The sequence below is a fragment of the Falco cherrug genome, chromosome Z (assembly GCF_023634085.1).
Source record: "Falco cherrug isolate bFalChe1 chromosome Z, bFalChe1.pri, whole genome shotgun sequence".
Taxonomy (NCBI): domain Eukaryota; kingdom Metazoa; phylum Chordata; class Aves; order Falconiformes; family Falconidae; genus Falco; species Falco cherrug.
In genome coordinates, this window is record NC_073720.1 from 21,890,864 (window position 1) to 21,906,165 (window position 15,302).

The 15,302-nt window shown below is 44.9% G+C and overlaps 1 protein-coding gene across 1 annotated transcript in view; it reads right to left on the minus strand.

Annotated features, from left to right (window-relative positions):
- ELOVL7 (ELOVL fatty acid elongase 7) overlaps positions 1 to 8,940 on the minus strand; it is a 32,660-nt gene extending 23,720 nt beyond the window's left edge. The window contains exon 1 of the mRNA XM_055699458.1: positions 8,880 to 8,940. The gene's annotated coding sequence lies outside the window, so the exon portion shown is untranslated. The remainder of the gene's footprint in view (positions 1 to 8,879) is intronic.
- Between the last annotated feature and the right edge of the window lie 6,362 nt (positions 8,941 to 15,302).

Below are 15,302 nucleotides of genomic sequence, written 5' to 3' on the forward strand. Positions count from 1 at the left end.
TTTACACTACTTCTTGATCAGTAACTTTCCACAGCACCCTTCCCTTTTGAGGTGACTGCAACCCTTGGAGGGTGATCCAGTTTGACAGAGGTTGGGCACACAGTGTGAACACAAAAAATGGAAGCATCTTTGCTTTGACTCAGTACTAATGGCAGTTTCAGAAATGCTCTTTTCCACTTGCTGTGCAGTTACCCTTCTAAGACCTACAGAAGTGTTGCACTTCCAGAGCGTTCTGTGGAAGTCCTGTGGGTCAGAACTCAAAAGAAAGTATTTAAGAGGAACGTTCATAGCTGGCAACAAGCATAAGAGAAAGGAAACATCCAGTCAAGGTGAATCAGAGCAGTCAAAGATCTACGGAGACAAGAAAAATGTTTCTCCAAGAGCAAAGCAATGCTGCATGGGACAGTATTCAGATGACAACCTAGCCTCAAAAGCTTACATGAAAACAAAACTCTCCATCACCTAAGAACATTAACTGGCTTGATTAGCAAAAGCATCTTACAGTGTTTTTTAAACCAGATCTTGTTATAAAAATCCAGCCTTAAAAATCTCAGTTCTTTCTTCAATTTCCAAGCAATCAAGATGCAGGAGTTTGCCTAACACAAAATGCAAAGTAGAGGCTGATAGTATGAGCAAAATGTATTAATGACATTACACAGCTGTGAAAGTTTTCTTCTGCTCTACATTAGTTAGCTAGACCACGGTTCCTTTGATAAGAGAAACTTCTAAAGTCTTCATTATTTTGCATTTTCAGGAAGCTCAAGAACAGTGTATAAAGCAGAATTACGCAGGCTCTGAGTTTGTAATGGTAGAACTTTTTGAAGGCAGCTTAAAACGTTGAAAGGTAACTTCAGAGAAGAACAGAATGAAACACCACATTAATGCACAGGTTTAGTCACAGGTATGTTCTAAGAATTTTCCTTCTTCTGTCAGTACTTTCCACCACAGTAGGAAGTAGTTTTTACCATCTTCCCAAGCATTCAGAGACCACCTAGGATCACAAGACATCTCTACAGTTTAAAATAGATCAGCTCAGCCAAACAGCACATCAGGGATGAACCAGTTACATCTGGCCAAGTCTGCTGCACTTATTTTTTCCCCTCTTTCCAATCCTGAAAGACTGCCAAATACAAATAGCTCAAAAAAAAAAAAAAAAATCCCATCAGCAAAGTGCATTAGGCAATGGATGTGCCACATCTGAATAAGCCAGGAGACAATAATACTTCCAGTGCCGAAGCTTGGCAAGCAGCAGAGTACTCAGCCTAATACTAATGTTCCTGTAAAACACCAGTATACAAGAAACAGACACGTGTCTAATAGTCTACTCAGCATGCAACAGCAGCAAAAGAAAAGAAAACTGGACTATCTCCAGTGCAAAGAAAGATTTAAGCTTATATTTAACTACACATTTAAATTATCAGGAAAAAAAAAAAAAAGTCTTACACAGCATTCTCACGTACAGGTTTCAGTGCTTTGCAGAAGAGGTCAGTATGTCTGGTTCACTCTTTGTTATGGAGCACTCCGTCACCAGAGAGAGAGGTGCACTTTTTCCATCAGTTAGCACAGCAAAGTTGTGAACAAGACTAAAGTGTTGTGTGCCAGTTCAATATCCCAGTTACTATGCCAAATTACCAGGACACATACCACCTTCTAAACCTAAAGCAACACCATAGCTCTCATCCCTCAAACAGGTTTCTAAACACAGTGGTTTGTCTCCACTTTTTCTCTTCTACCTTGCTTCAGGATGATTTCATTGCTCGTGCTCAAACCAAGGAATCTGCTCTCACCAACACTGTCTTCCATATACATTACATAGCTGCAGGTTCATCCAGCTGACTATACCCAAAAAGTGTGATGCTTTTCCACAGACTGGAATGGAGGACTGGACTTCTTCCCACTGCTGTTATCTCAACAAGTGAACCAAGGTCATATAATTTCACCATATGTAAAAGTAGCTCCGTTGCTTATCACAGAAGTCTGTTTAGATTCAATGAAGTTTTGTCAGATGCTCCGGCACCTTGGATGAAAGCAATTGATGGCATGCAACCACGCTGCACAAGTACACATGTAAAGACTCTAAAGGATAAAAGCAAGAACACCAAATTGCGCAATTTCCACAGCTCCAGAGGCAATTTCCCATCCCATACTTTTGAACATAGTTTAAATGGCGTATCTAAGCTGTTCAGTTTTGAAATACAGCAGCAGACTCATTTCAACAGACTGGGAAAAATTCCAGATTGAACCAGAACTCAGCATGGTCCAGCCCATAATCAGGAACACTTTTTCTGCAACTTTCAGATAAGCTTCCCTAACTGATCAAGTGGACCACATCAGTTCATGAGAAGCAGTTTCAGGATAATTTGAAATTCAGCTGGGGGATTTTTTCACCCCATAAGATTTCAAACACTCATTAAAGGGCTTGCTGGAGGGAGGCACAGAGTGCCCCGACAGCTCCTGTTTTGCACTCCTGCCTCCCAACCTTCTTCCTTCTTTAAAACGTAAGAGTTGTGTTCACGGTCAGAAGTTAAAATGAGTGAAATTCCCCAACACCGCAGCTATGAATAAAGTCATTTACAGGCAGGCATTAGAGTTTTATCACTCCTTCGTGTAACAACAAATGGAAGCGGACTCCTCTACCAACCTAGCTTGGTACAGAACATGCTACAGAAACACTGTTGTCTGCACACCAGTAACACTGCAAGGGACAAAGGGAATTGACATCTGTAACAAAGTTTCTGAGGAATACAGAATACTCACAAGTACTTTTGTGGAAGGTTTAATTTCAAAGTTGACAGTGAACACTGAGCTTACTCCATTAGCCTCTCAGCTTGCGTACACAGTGTCTTCTACTCGCCTCAGTCACAGGAAACAAGGGTGGACAAGGCACTTCCAAAGGGCATTACAATAATTTCATTAAGCTTGTCAGACCCATTCTGTACAGTTAAAGTTTCAAAAGTCAATCTTTTATTTCAGTACTGAAAAGACAAGCCACAGAGCTCCAACTAAAAAAAGTGATTGAAGAACATATGTAATCCAGGTATTTCCAACTGTACATCTAAACCAATAAAAAAGGGATTGTAGTGAATGTTATAAATGGAAATATATGTATATATATATAAATATATATAAATATAAATTCAAATACTGCAAAATACACTAAGGTATTCACTTGCAATATACCTACGTAAGTAAATTTCACCTGCACAGGAGACAACATTACCAGTTACTACTTCTCTAAACAGATTATAGACATTTTCATGCTGCCGATCCCCATCTATTTGTAATGCCACATGGTAAACAAATATTGCAATATTTACTTAAGAAAATAAATGAGCACATCTGACCAATAATTTTGGTACTCTTGATGCTTTAGCGAATACTTTTTCATTAAAAACAATGCAAAAAACATTTTACCAAAAGAAAACAATTGAAAATACTAGCTGGAAAGTCTTTAAAGAAAGAACAAAAAAACCCAAACACACAACCAAAACATCCACCAAAAAAAGCCCCCAAATCCCAAACAGATACATTTGAGAAATACTGTATTTCAAAACTTAACTATACAGAAATCCTTTCTTGTCCTTCTTCAAAAAGATCTTTTCCACCAGCAACAATATTTTAAAGCAGGAAGTTTCTCCTTCCCAGTTGCCTTGCACTTTGCTCAGGTACATATCAAAAAACACCACCTTCAACTACTGGTAACAGTTTCCAGCCACTTTTTATTTTTTTCTATTGAGTTTTGCCTGATCTAATATCTACTTGCTACCTCAAATAACTTTCCTGAAAGAAAGGGCACGATACCAACATGAACCATACCCATACTCTTAAAGCATACAGAGAAGCATTGAATCAGGTTTTTGTGATGTTGTTTTAAGCCATTTCAGGACTGATGATACAATGCAAATTATTTCCAAGTCAACAAACTGATCTTTGTGTTTCAGACTCCAACAAGAGTTGTCCCTTCCTTTTGTTAGAAAACAAAGAATAAAAGGAGTAGAGTTATTCTTAGTAAGCTGTATTTTGATCTCAGACATACCCCCTAAACCCAGAATGCCATCACTGGGACAGGAGCATTCTCCTAAATTCCAGTCCAGGACATGCCTCTAGAAACTTAACAACAACAATAGTACATACTATTCTTTTGTACAGGTTTTTGCAGTGCACCAAAGTTATGGTCATATTCATATGCATTTGGTGAGGTACTGCTTTAAATAAAAAAAGGTAAAAGAAAAAAAAAAAAGACTTTGAATAGAGGCTCCAGGCACGAGGCCCAATGTGCAAGGCACCATATCAATATCAAAGATAATCCAAACTACAAAGAATTCACAATACAATTAAATGCACGCAAGCAGCATGTCAGAATTCATAAAGCTGCTACAAGCAGCTTCTCTTAAGCATAGCCTGCTCAAGCAGAGCAAGTCTGTTTACAGGGTAGGTTTGCAACGATAAAAGCACCCTTAATGGTAGCAATGCCGTTTTAATCAACCTTCCCCACCCCCACCCCCCGCCATTACTCATACATGCTCCTATGTCACCCTTGACTTGTGCTGGAAAAAACATTTTTCTGGCTGCATAATAAGTTTGGAAAACAGCTCCATGGCAGGGGAGACAAGTCTCACAGAAAAGGAAAGGGTTTTTTTAACTCAGACCATTTCCTCAGTGCTTTTCAGCACCAGCCTTCACCAAGAGTTATACCACCACAACAGAAAGGTGACACAATGGCAAAAGCACTCAGGACAAAAGAAATGCTGGTGAAACTACAACATCAGCCTGAGCTGGTATGTGAGCAGAGTGGAGATAAGAGTGGGCACTCACTGCTTTCAGCACAAGGAGTAATACAGCCCTGACACAGTTCAGAGGGGCAATCTGAATACCATTGCTCCTAGCAAACAAGATGATTCATAGAGTTTACTGACACTTATATTTGTCATCCTTGCGACAACTGTGCCACTCTGCAGGTGGGACCCAGAGCTTGCTTTGGGCTGCATAGGCTTTACAAGCAGTTTTTAAGAGTTTAGGTTTTTGTACTAGCTCACAATCTCAAAATTAAAAATGTTACTGAAATTCAGTTCCCTATTCTCATACAGAACCAAGATAACAACCAAGACACTTTTAAAGCTGTGATGCTCTGAACTGTGTATTCTTCTCACATTACTCAATTTATGAACTACTTATAGGTCTTTTCTAGTCAGTATCTTCAGTGATAAAATGCTTGTCTAACCATCATAAGCAGACATAACATATGCAGCAAAAAACATGCAGAAAAAACATAAAAATCAAGACCACATCAACCGATACATCAAAAGCATTTTACTGCATGAATTTAGTAAAAACAGACAAAAAAATAAAAAACCTAGTCAACATTTCCAGTTCAATGGTCACACTAAGACCAAAGACAGTAAGAAAAAGGACACCTGAATTTCTCTGGTGCCTCCCATCAGCGTAAACTTATATTTCTAATTTCAGCTGAAATACTTCTTTACTTTTTGGATTTCAACTATGTATTGGGACAGCAAAAAATCTTAACCGCTACATTACTTGCAACTTCGCAAAACTTCTTGTAAATTGAACATGTGACAACAGACTACAGAAAATAAAACCACTGCATGACCCTCTAGCTTTCATTTTCTTGTTTTTTAAAGGAACTAAAATTTTAAAAAGTACTATCAGACTTACAAAATGAATTATTTATGTTTTTGTTCTAATAATCTGATGTTTTCAAGAAGTGAAAGGTTTACTTATCACCATTTAGGCTGCATTTGCCCTCTACAGCATGGAGCCCAGGTATTGGAGGGAGGTTCCTCCAGTGTCCCAGGCACATGGAACCTGCTCTCTAGCACAGTCCAACAATGCAGAGTAACTACTCAACTTTTAAATTGCATGTAAAGTAACTTTAAGTGAACAGAAAGATCCTAAAGCTAAACCTAGAACAATAGTGAAGTTTTTGTGACATGCTTTAAATCTATGTTATGGCAATAATTTGTCTTAATGTTGGAATAGCCTCTGTTGGAGCCTCTCAGTGCTTAGCTCCCATTCCTTTCCACCTCAGGACAGCTTCCAAGCATAGACCAGCTTCCTCCTAAATACTCAGGTAAGGCCTACCAGAAGTGCTGTTTGAAACATCCATAAATTACCATAGAGAAAAACAACGAAATTTGTCAGTTCTCAAACTTAATATGTACTTGGGCAATGTGGAAACTGATAAAAGCACTGTACTTGTGTCATCTTCTGTGACTTCAGGAATGAAAACCAGAACAGTGAAAAGCTATGGCGAGGGACAGAGGAATAGTGAGAGGAACTTTTCAGCTACCCAGGCTTTTGGAAGTAGCCTCAAGATTCAGATGTCCACTAGCCTGAAGTTAATGAGTATTCTGCTATAAAATTATTTTTATGAAGCCACATTCTGCCACTGAAGATGACACCACCACATCTAGTCATCCTTACGTATGCGCCATAGGTCCACTACCCATATTTTACAAATAGCCCTTAATCCACTTCAGACAAAGCGAGTCAGATTAGTTTAACCCACAAATGGGAGCTAAACTATCTCGTTTGGGCTGGGGCAGACCAGGGAGCTCACACCAGACTTCACCAGGAGAATTACAGGGCGGCGGCCCCTGACAGCCGTGCGGAGGCAGAGAGGCATCAGGGAGGGAGAGATGCCAGATGAAGTCTGCCAAGTGAGATGCAGAATACTACAAACATGATTTCACAATCAGCTAACAAGGATCCAGGAAGGGATCATGGCTCCCTTCCACCTCCTGCACCTGAACATAACACAAAGGTGACATGCCCCCACTTCCACCACCACGCACACACCTCCCGCGCCCATCCCACGCACTGCTCTCCCTGCATCTGCTTGTGCCTCCAGAAGCCTATGTGGTAAGCAACCAGGCAGGGACAAGCCAGAGGAAGAGGTGAAAGAAGCATTAAAGGAGAAGTACCGGGCAGAAGCAGATTCAAGAGGAAAAGCAGGAGTCCAAGGTAGGGGGAAAAAGAACAGTGTTTCCTGGTTTTTTGCAGCAGAGTGAAACAAAGCCAGGAAGGGCATGGCACAGTAAGGGGAGCACACTCAGCAAAGGCCATTAAGTCATGTCAGGATATAAAAACATACTGATTAGTTCTTTTACTGGTATGTAATTAGTTGATAGGTATTTCATGGTATTCTGTGAGCTTCGTAACTAGTTAAATCCTATTTGGCATGTATTACTTAACTAATGTGGTGGCATCTTTCCCAGCACATTCCATGAATATTGCTTCCTGTACCATAACCTGCCTCTCTACCAGTAAATAAATACTGTTTAATAGAAAGTTGATTGACACATTATAATGAAATACCATAAAGCTGCGCTATTCAGCTTTATATATAACAGAGGTGCTGCCTAGGAAGACCTTATAAGCCTATGCCTGGCTAGGTTTTCATATCCTAGGTCTTTCTGCTTTTTCTTCAAGCAAATGTTTAAGTACAAGCGCTCCCACTCCACAGTGAAACATTTTCAGGGTACATCCACGCTGCCTAACGCTGTGCCAGTAAACAGCGACGCTACCATTACCCGAGGCAGCTCCAAGCCCCGAATGCTTCCTGGGCAGCACCCCAGATGCTGGGCAGCAGAGTAAGTCAGGCAGCACGCTGTTCCCAGGCTGCTCCCAACAACCAGAAAAACTTGTTCAAATTTCTCCCACAAGGCAATGTTCAGTACAGACCTACACACGGTCTGGGAAGGACTCAGTTACAATGGAGTATGGAAGAGGGTATCCATACACAGCTGTAAGGTTTCTAGTTTTGTCCAAACAGCTTTAGTTAGCTTACTTTGATTTCCTACAAAAGCAAGCAAAGAAATCACTAAGAGTTGGTTGGCCTTTTCAAGCATCACACCATTCTATCTTGGTGGCAGCGATGTCCAAAACCCAACCAAAGTATCAGCACACTTAAAACATACTTACAAACCAAGTATCGAAGTACTTCCAACGCTCAAAGAACACACGCCACATCCACCATTGCAAAGGGCAGGTCAGAGAGGCTGGCCCAACACAGCCTCGTCAGCCACATGAGCCGGCACCCATCACCTTCCTCAGCTCACGGCCACGCTGCTGCTGCCGGTCCTTAAGGATGGGCCTGCCATGCACAGCAGCAGAGGAGAACCATCCCCAAGGAGGAGGAAGGCAGCAAGCCAGACCCCCACCCTTCCAACTTGCCAGACAACCCCTGCCTAGACATCATCCCTCCAGCCCTACATTTTAATATCATCATCTCAAGCGCACGGGCCACACCTCTCCCCTGGCTGCCTCCAACCTTTGCCCCTGCAGAGAAAGAAGCCTCCACTTCTTGACTGCTGGGTCTGCCCCTCTTTCCGGGGGGTGTTGGGGGTGGGAGGGCATTTTTCAAGAATAACACCCCTGATGCAGCCCTCTGTGCAAGGTGAAGGCCATTTTCACGCTGCACCCTTGGTGCGGCTTCTTCTTCAAGGTGGGAAGACAAGCTCAGCGCATGCGAGGTGTAGCCACGGGGCTTGGGGGGACAGGCACCATGGGGCGCAGCCTGGCGGGGTGCGGGGCGCAGCCGGGGGGGCTGGGGGAAAGGCACAGCAGGGTGCAGAGGGGGACAGGGACGGGGATGCGGGTGCAGCCAGAAGACGGAGGTGGGGAGGGAGGAGGCACAGCGGGGCGCGGCGGGGGTTGCGGCGCAGCACGGGGAGCGCGGGGCGCACTCAGGGAGCTCGGAGGGGAGGGGGGCGGGAAGAGCCCCAGAGCCCATGGCCACCCCGCCCGGCCCAGTGCGGGAGAGACCCCGCGGAAGGGCGCCGGGGGCTCCCCCTCCCAGCGCGCTCCGCCATCCCGCTCCCGACGGGACCCCTCGCGCAGCAGCAACACGGACCCACCTGTCCCCGCAGCCACCAAACAGCGACTGCCGCGGGGCGGCGCGGCCGGCGGGAAAGCACGCGGGAGGGGCGGGGCGGGGCGGGGCGGGGCGGGGCCGCGGGGGGGCGGGGAGGGGAGGGGGGCGTCCCGTCCCGTCCCGTCCCGTCCCGTCCCGTCCCGCCCCCGCAGCGCTCACACCCGCGCCGGGCCGGGCCGGGGCGCTGAGCCGGTACCGCCGCTGAGCCAGGGCCCCCGGTGCGGCCCCCCCGGCGGTGCGGTGCGGCTGGGATCGGGCCTCCCCCGGCAGCGGCGGCCCGCGGGGGGGACGCAGCCCGTTGCCCACCTGCGGCGCTCCCCGCTGCTGCGGTGCGCAGGGGCTTCCCCGCACGGCCCTGGGTCTCCCGGCTGCGGGCGGCGCGGCGGGGTGTGGGCTGCGGCTGCGGGGCCGGCGGCTGCCGGGGGCCACTGGAGCGGCAAGCCCGGCGGGACGTTGTAATTCCGTCCTAGAAAGCAAAGCACGATGGTCGGCGGGAGCGCCGTGCTGCGGGGCACGCTCCGCCCCGAACGGGCTGCGGGACCCGCTCTCGGAAGCTGTTCAGGATGAGGATCATGCTCCCGGTGACTCCCGACTGGAGAAGTATGGGGCATAGCGAAAGGTAATGGAGAACCCCTAGCGTCTAAGCAGGTGCTCTGGTTTAGTTTGCCACTTCAGTCCACAGGAACCTGGAAATTCCATCTCTTTGGAGATGGTTAGCACGGAGATGACAGCCTGAGTCAAAACAAGAGGCAAAACCAATGAGCAGGGAGAGGGTATGAAGACAAACTGAAGGAAAGAGGCAAACTCATTTTACAACGTGCCAAAAAAGCACAAGAGGAAGGGACTGAGCTGTCGCTGTGAAATGAGTACATAGTCAACGTGTAAGTGCAGAAGGGGCCTCTGAGCTGGGGCACAGTGAGAAGCTCAAACCTGAAGTTTTGAGTCCACAAGAGGCAGAACAAGCACAGAAACCTTGTTATGAGTGTGGAAATACCGCAATAGGCTGAAAACCTGGTGGTGGGATGGGGATGGAGAAACACAGCTGGTAACAGAGATCCTGCAGAAACTCCACATCACTGAGCAATTGACTAGGCTGGAGATTAGGAGGATGACCTTGACCTGAAGGGCCAAGAGGTCCAGAAAGGCTGGACATTCTTCAAGAAGGAAGTCTTAACAGTGCAGGAGCAGGCTCCCCATGTGCTGAAAGCCAAGCTGGGTGGGGGAGAAGACCAGCCTGGCTGAACAGAGAGCTTTGGCTGGAAATTGTGAAAAAAGGAGAGTTTAGCACCTTTGGAAAAAGGGGCAGGCAACTCTGGAGGACTATAGGGATGTTGTAAGGTTATGCAGGGCGAAGATTAGAGAGGCACTAGCCCCAGTAGAATGCAAGCTGGCCACTGCCCTAAAAGATAACACAAAATGTTTTTACAATTACATTAGAAACAGAACAAGGGCCAAGGATAATTTCCATCCTTTATTGGATGCAGGGGGGAGCATTGCCACAGAGGATGAGAAAAAGCGTGAGGTACTTAATGCTTTAATTGCCTCATTTTTTAATAGTCAGACCAGCATCCCTCAGGGTACTCAGCCCCCTGAGCTGGGAGACAGGGATGAGCAGCAGAATGAAGTCTCCCACAGCCCAGGAGGAAACAGTGACCTGCTGCTCCACATGGACACGCACAAGGACAGATGGGATCCACCTGAGTGAGGGTAGTGAGGGAGTTGGCAGAGGAGCTCACCAGGTCACATCATTTACCAACAGTCCTGGCTATCTGGAGAGGTCCCAGTGGACTGGAGGTCAGCCAGTGAGATGCCCACCTACAAGAAGGGCAGGAAGGAGGATCTGGGGAACTACAGGCCTGTCAGCCTGACCTCGGTGCTGGGAAAGGTCATGGAGCAGAACATCCTAAGCTCCATCAAACAGCACATGCAGGACAGCCAGGGGATCATGCCCAGCCAGCAGGCGTTTATGAAAGGCAAGTCCTGCTTGAGCAACCTGATGTCCTTCTACAGCAAGATGACCCACCTCATGGATAAGGGAAAAGCTGTGGATGTTGTTTGTCTACCTGGGGCTTAGAAGAGCCTCTGACACCATCTACCACAGCATTCTCCTGGAGAAACAGGCTGCTCATGGCTTGGACAGGTGTGTGGTCTACACCAGGTTAAGAGCTGGCTGGATGAGGCCAGCACTGGTGAGACTGCACTTCAAATACTGGGTTCAGGTTCAGGTCCCTCACTTCAGGAGAGACGTAGTGGGGGCTGCAGTTTGTCCAGAGAAGGGCAATGAAGCTGATAAAGGGTTTGGAGCAGATATTATGAGGGGCAGCTGAGGGAACTGGGGGTGTTTAGCCTGGAAAAGAGGCTCAAGGGAGGCCTCACTGCTCTCCACAGCTACCTGAAAGGAGGCTGTAGGCAGGTGGGGGTCAGTCTCTTCTCCCAGGTAACAGGTGACAGGACAAGAGGAAACAGCCTCAAGTTATGCCAGGAGAGGCTTAGATTAGATAATAGGAAAAACTTTTTCACTGAAAGGGTACTGAAGCACTGGAACAGGCTGCCCAGGGAAGTGATGGAATCACCACCCCAGAGGTGTTTAAAAAATTCAAAGATGTGGTGCAAAGCAATATGGTTTAGTGATGGACTTGGCAGTCCAGGATGAAGGGTTGGACTTGATGATCTCTAAGGCCTTTTCCAACCTAAATGATTTATAATTCTGTGATTCTATGACCTTTTGGATTTGCTTCATGCAAATTGCTAGGAATTGTTAGGATTGTGACAGGTGAAGAAATCCTGGGGCTTTTGATCTTTAATAAGATCACAGGGTTTGGCCAAAAGGGGTATGTAGAAATATGATAATCCATTGAGCAATACTGCATGTGTCACCTAGGAGGGAAAAAACCCACAAAACAAAATCAAAGCACCCCATTTCCCACCCCCTTAACTTGCAGAATTTGGAACATTTTCTTTGATTTCTTGGTTCAAAACCATTTTTACTAAGACATCAGCCAAGAACTACAAACAGACCTTGGGAACCAGCACATCCCTGCTCAGACAGACCCCTTGGGGAGCCTTAAGACTTGTCCAGAGGGATATGGCTATATGGCTCAGCAAGCAACTAGTACCCCTCACATGTTCTAAAACCTATTTTGCCATGCCTGATAAGGCTGCCTTGGCTCAGACAGAATGGGACACTGGGGTGCATAATAATAAAAAGTAAGTAGGTCACCTGTAGATTTCAAAATGCACAGCTGTTACTAATGGACGAAAATAACAATTACCAGATGCAGGCTAACAGCTCTAACACATTTGAAGCCAATAGTGTTAGCAAGAACAGCTCTTCTGCCTTTGGAGCCCCATAAAGAGAATGGCCTCGCCTTCCATGCACTTCAGGAGCAAAGGTAATCTGAATCATCAAGCGAGTCTGTGAGGGCTGGGAGAGGACAGAAATAATGGTTGACCTGCTCATGTCAGGTAAATGATTAACATGCAGCAGGGGAAAGGCAGCATGAAGGAGACAGCTGTGCCCTGCACACACAAAGCAAGCAGATACACACAGGAAGTCAGAGGCATTTAAATTGTAAAAGAGGGAGCTAGCAGCAACCAGATTGTCTCAGTGCTTAGCAAGTGAAAGCTGCACATGAGATTTACTGTAAATTTCAGTAATCTTTTAAGTTCCCTACATTCACCACCAAAGAACAAGGGAAGAGGGAAACAAATGTAGACGCTGAAGATGGCTCTGCAGATTTTACAAGACGCTGAAGACTTAACTCCTGGTCTATGCTAAATAAAGAACTGTGCTTGCCATGAATGCTGCTAACCAATGCTTTTTTGTGTTTTGTTGCCTTGCCAGAATCCAGATAGCTCAGATACCGAAGGATGTTTAGCCTGTTACTCTGTTGATGAGATGGTGATTTAAGAGTCTTTTAGGGATGAGTGAGGACTGTATTTGGAGCCTGAAGGTGCTTATCAGCAGGGGAATTGCAGGGGCTGCTCCTTACTGCACCAACAGTGTCGGGAGCTTTTGCTGAAATAGTAACAGTTGTAACCAAGCAAGGTAGTCACCCGAAGAACACCAACAGATACCTGCACCCTCAGCTTGAGGAGATGCAAACCTTACACAAATCTTGTTTGCAAGCTTTGCTCTCCTGGAGAATGTGTTGTTTGCTGGTGCATCTCTGCTGGTGTTCTGACTCACAACTGGTAAACCTGTCCCAGGCAGGCTCTGTTGCAAGTGGACTGTATCCCACCTCTGTAAGTGCACAGCATGTTGCTGTGTTTGGCAGCAGGACTGGAGACAAAAGGGCCTTCCATGGCCATTCTCTTTTTCCAGTTGCAGTTACTTTCAGACTTTGCAGAAAAAAATTGCTTTTTCTTCCTAATCCTCTGGGCTGAAACAGTGTCCTTCTGTAGCTGAGGCATTTCTGCCTAGCTCTGTTATGGACAGCCATGCATGAGTCCTTGTGTAATGCTGGCAGTGACATTCCAGGAGCAGTTTACAAACAGCAGAGAAATCTCTCCTCAGACATGTATCATCACTTTTACTGTGGCACAAGGTGAGATGACACAGTCCTGCTCATCTGTCTGTGGATGAGCTGAGTTGTGCAAGGAGGTCTCCCTTGTCTCTCTGTGGACATACACTTCAGGGAACTGTCCAGAAGTGAGTAGCTGTCGCTGGTTTTGCATGGTTTCTTGACACCATGAGCCCACCACAAGCTACAGCAATATTGTCAGGTCAGCTCTATTTCAACAGTTACGTGTTTACCTATGTGTTGAGCTCCAGTTTTGCCATTTTAACAATAGTGAATTTGATAAATTCTTGCAAATGTGACAAAGCTATTCAGATGTGGAACTTTCCATGTAAGCCCACTTATCTCACATAACAGTAGGTCCTTACCATAAAAAATTGTTTTACTATTATGCAGCTGAGACTGGCCCTAGGCAGGAGTGAGGCAGGTGCTCCAAAAGTAGGGTGGAAAATGGCTATTGCAAAAGTAGAAGAAATAATCATAAGTGTGTGAAAAACGTCTTCAAAGGGGATATTTAACAGAGGTAGTGTCATAGTGTTGTATATATGATATACATATATTATATATACACAAACATTCTATTATATATGTGTATATGTAAAGCTTTGTGATATGTTTGCATTACATACACAATATATACACGTATATAATATACTGTATAAATAAATATGCTTATAATGCATATACACACACATTATGTAAGACAGTTCATTATACACACACTGTGCTTCTCTAAAACTGGCAGTGACACACCTCTTCAGACTGTATTGCTTAAATGCAGGCTGACTGCAACTCAGTCTATACCAAGAAGGAGAATTAAATCACCTGCAAAAGGTGCATTGCAGTCAGCCAAAGAAGCCTTACTGAACATAATGAGAAAACCGAAGCCAAAACACTTGTTCAGCCTATTTCCAAAAATCATAACATTGCACCACCAGATTTTTCATTTTAATCTGTCCCATCTCTGAAAACAATATATGAAAAAAGAGCCAGCCCCACTAACATTGTGAATATAATTCCAGTGTAAAAATATATCAACGTGAAGATCTAAATCCTTGTTGCAAAGTGTTGGTAATCATTGAATGAACACTCCAAGCACATTCTGTGACACTGCAGAGAGTAGCTGTTCTGGAGGCCACAACTTAAAGCTTTTCACAGCTGAGAACTCTTAATTCAGATGCCATCTACCAACTTGTTTTGTTATGCAAAGTTTATAGATAAATCTTTCATAAATCAAATTTTAGCTACATGTGTTATTGGCCATGATAGGATCAAATGGTTTATTCTGTAGGAGCTCACACAGATGAAGCTAAAGTAAGTAGTAATCTTTTCAGCATGCTGGAAGGTTGCAGGGTATGTTTATTGTATCTGGGCCACAACATTACGCCATAATCATTGCCTTATCCATGAGCTGGGTGCATAAACATGTCTGGAAAAATCAGTTCCTTTTAGAACACAGTGCTCCACGACTGCAAAATCACTCTAACCTGCATCAACACCACCCCCCCCCCCAAAAAAAAAAACCCACCAAAAAACCCAACAAAAAGCTGTCAACAAAGATGTGAATGCTAACTCTGCAGAATACTTGTGCTGTGCTCAATAGGCTTTAACTGGCAAAACCAGCAGGTGCATGAATGCCATGGTGCAATACACCAGAAGGGTGCAGAGTTCTAGGAAGATCAATAACAATAACTGGTTAGCACAAACTACACCACCTCTAAATCATGGTAATCAACAAGGATTTTTACCTAATGTAAAGTTTGATTTCTGCTGTTAGAACTTGCTAATTTAGGTTAATTTTTAGATAAGATGCTAAGAATAGAATGGAAATGTCAACAAATATTGAATCTTGCGGTGTGATAGGGAAGTTTTTGTAGTTTGTACTG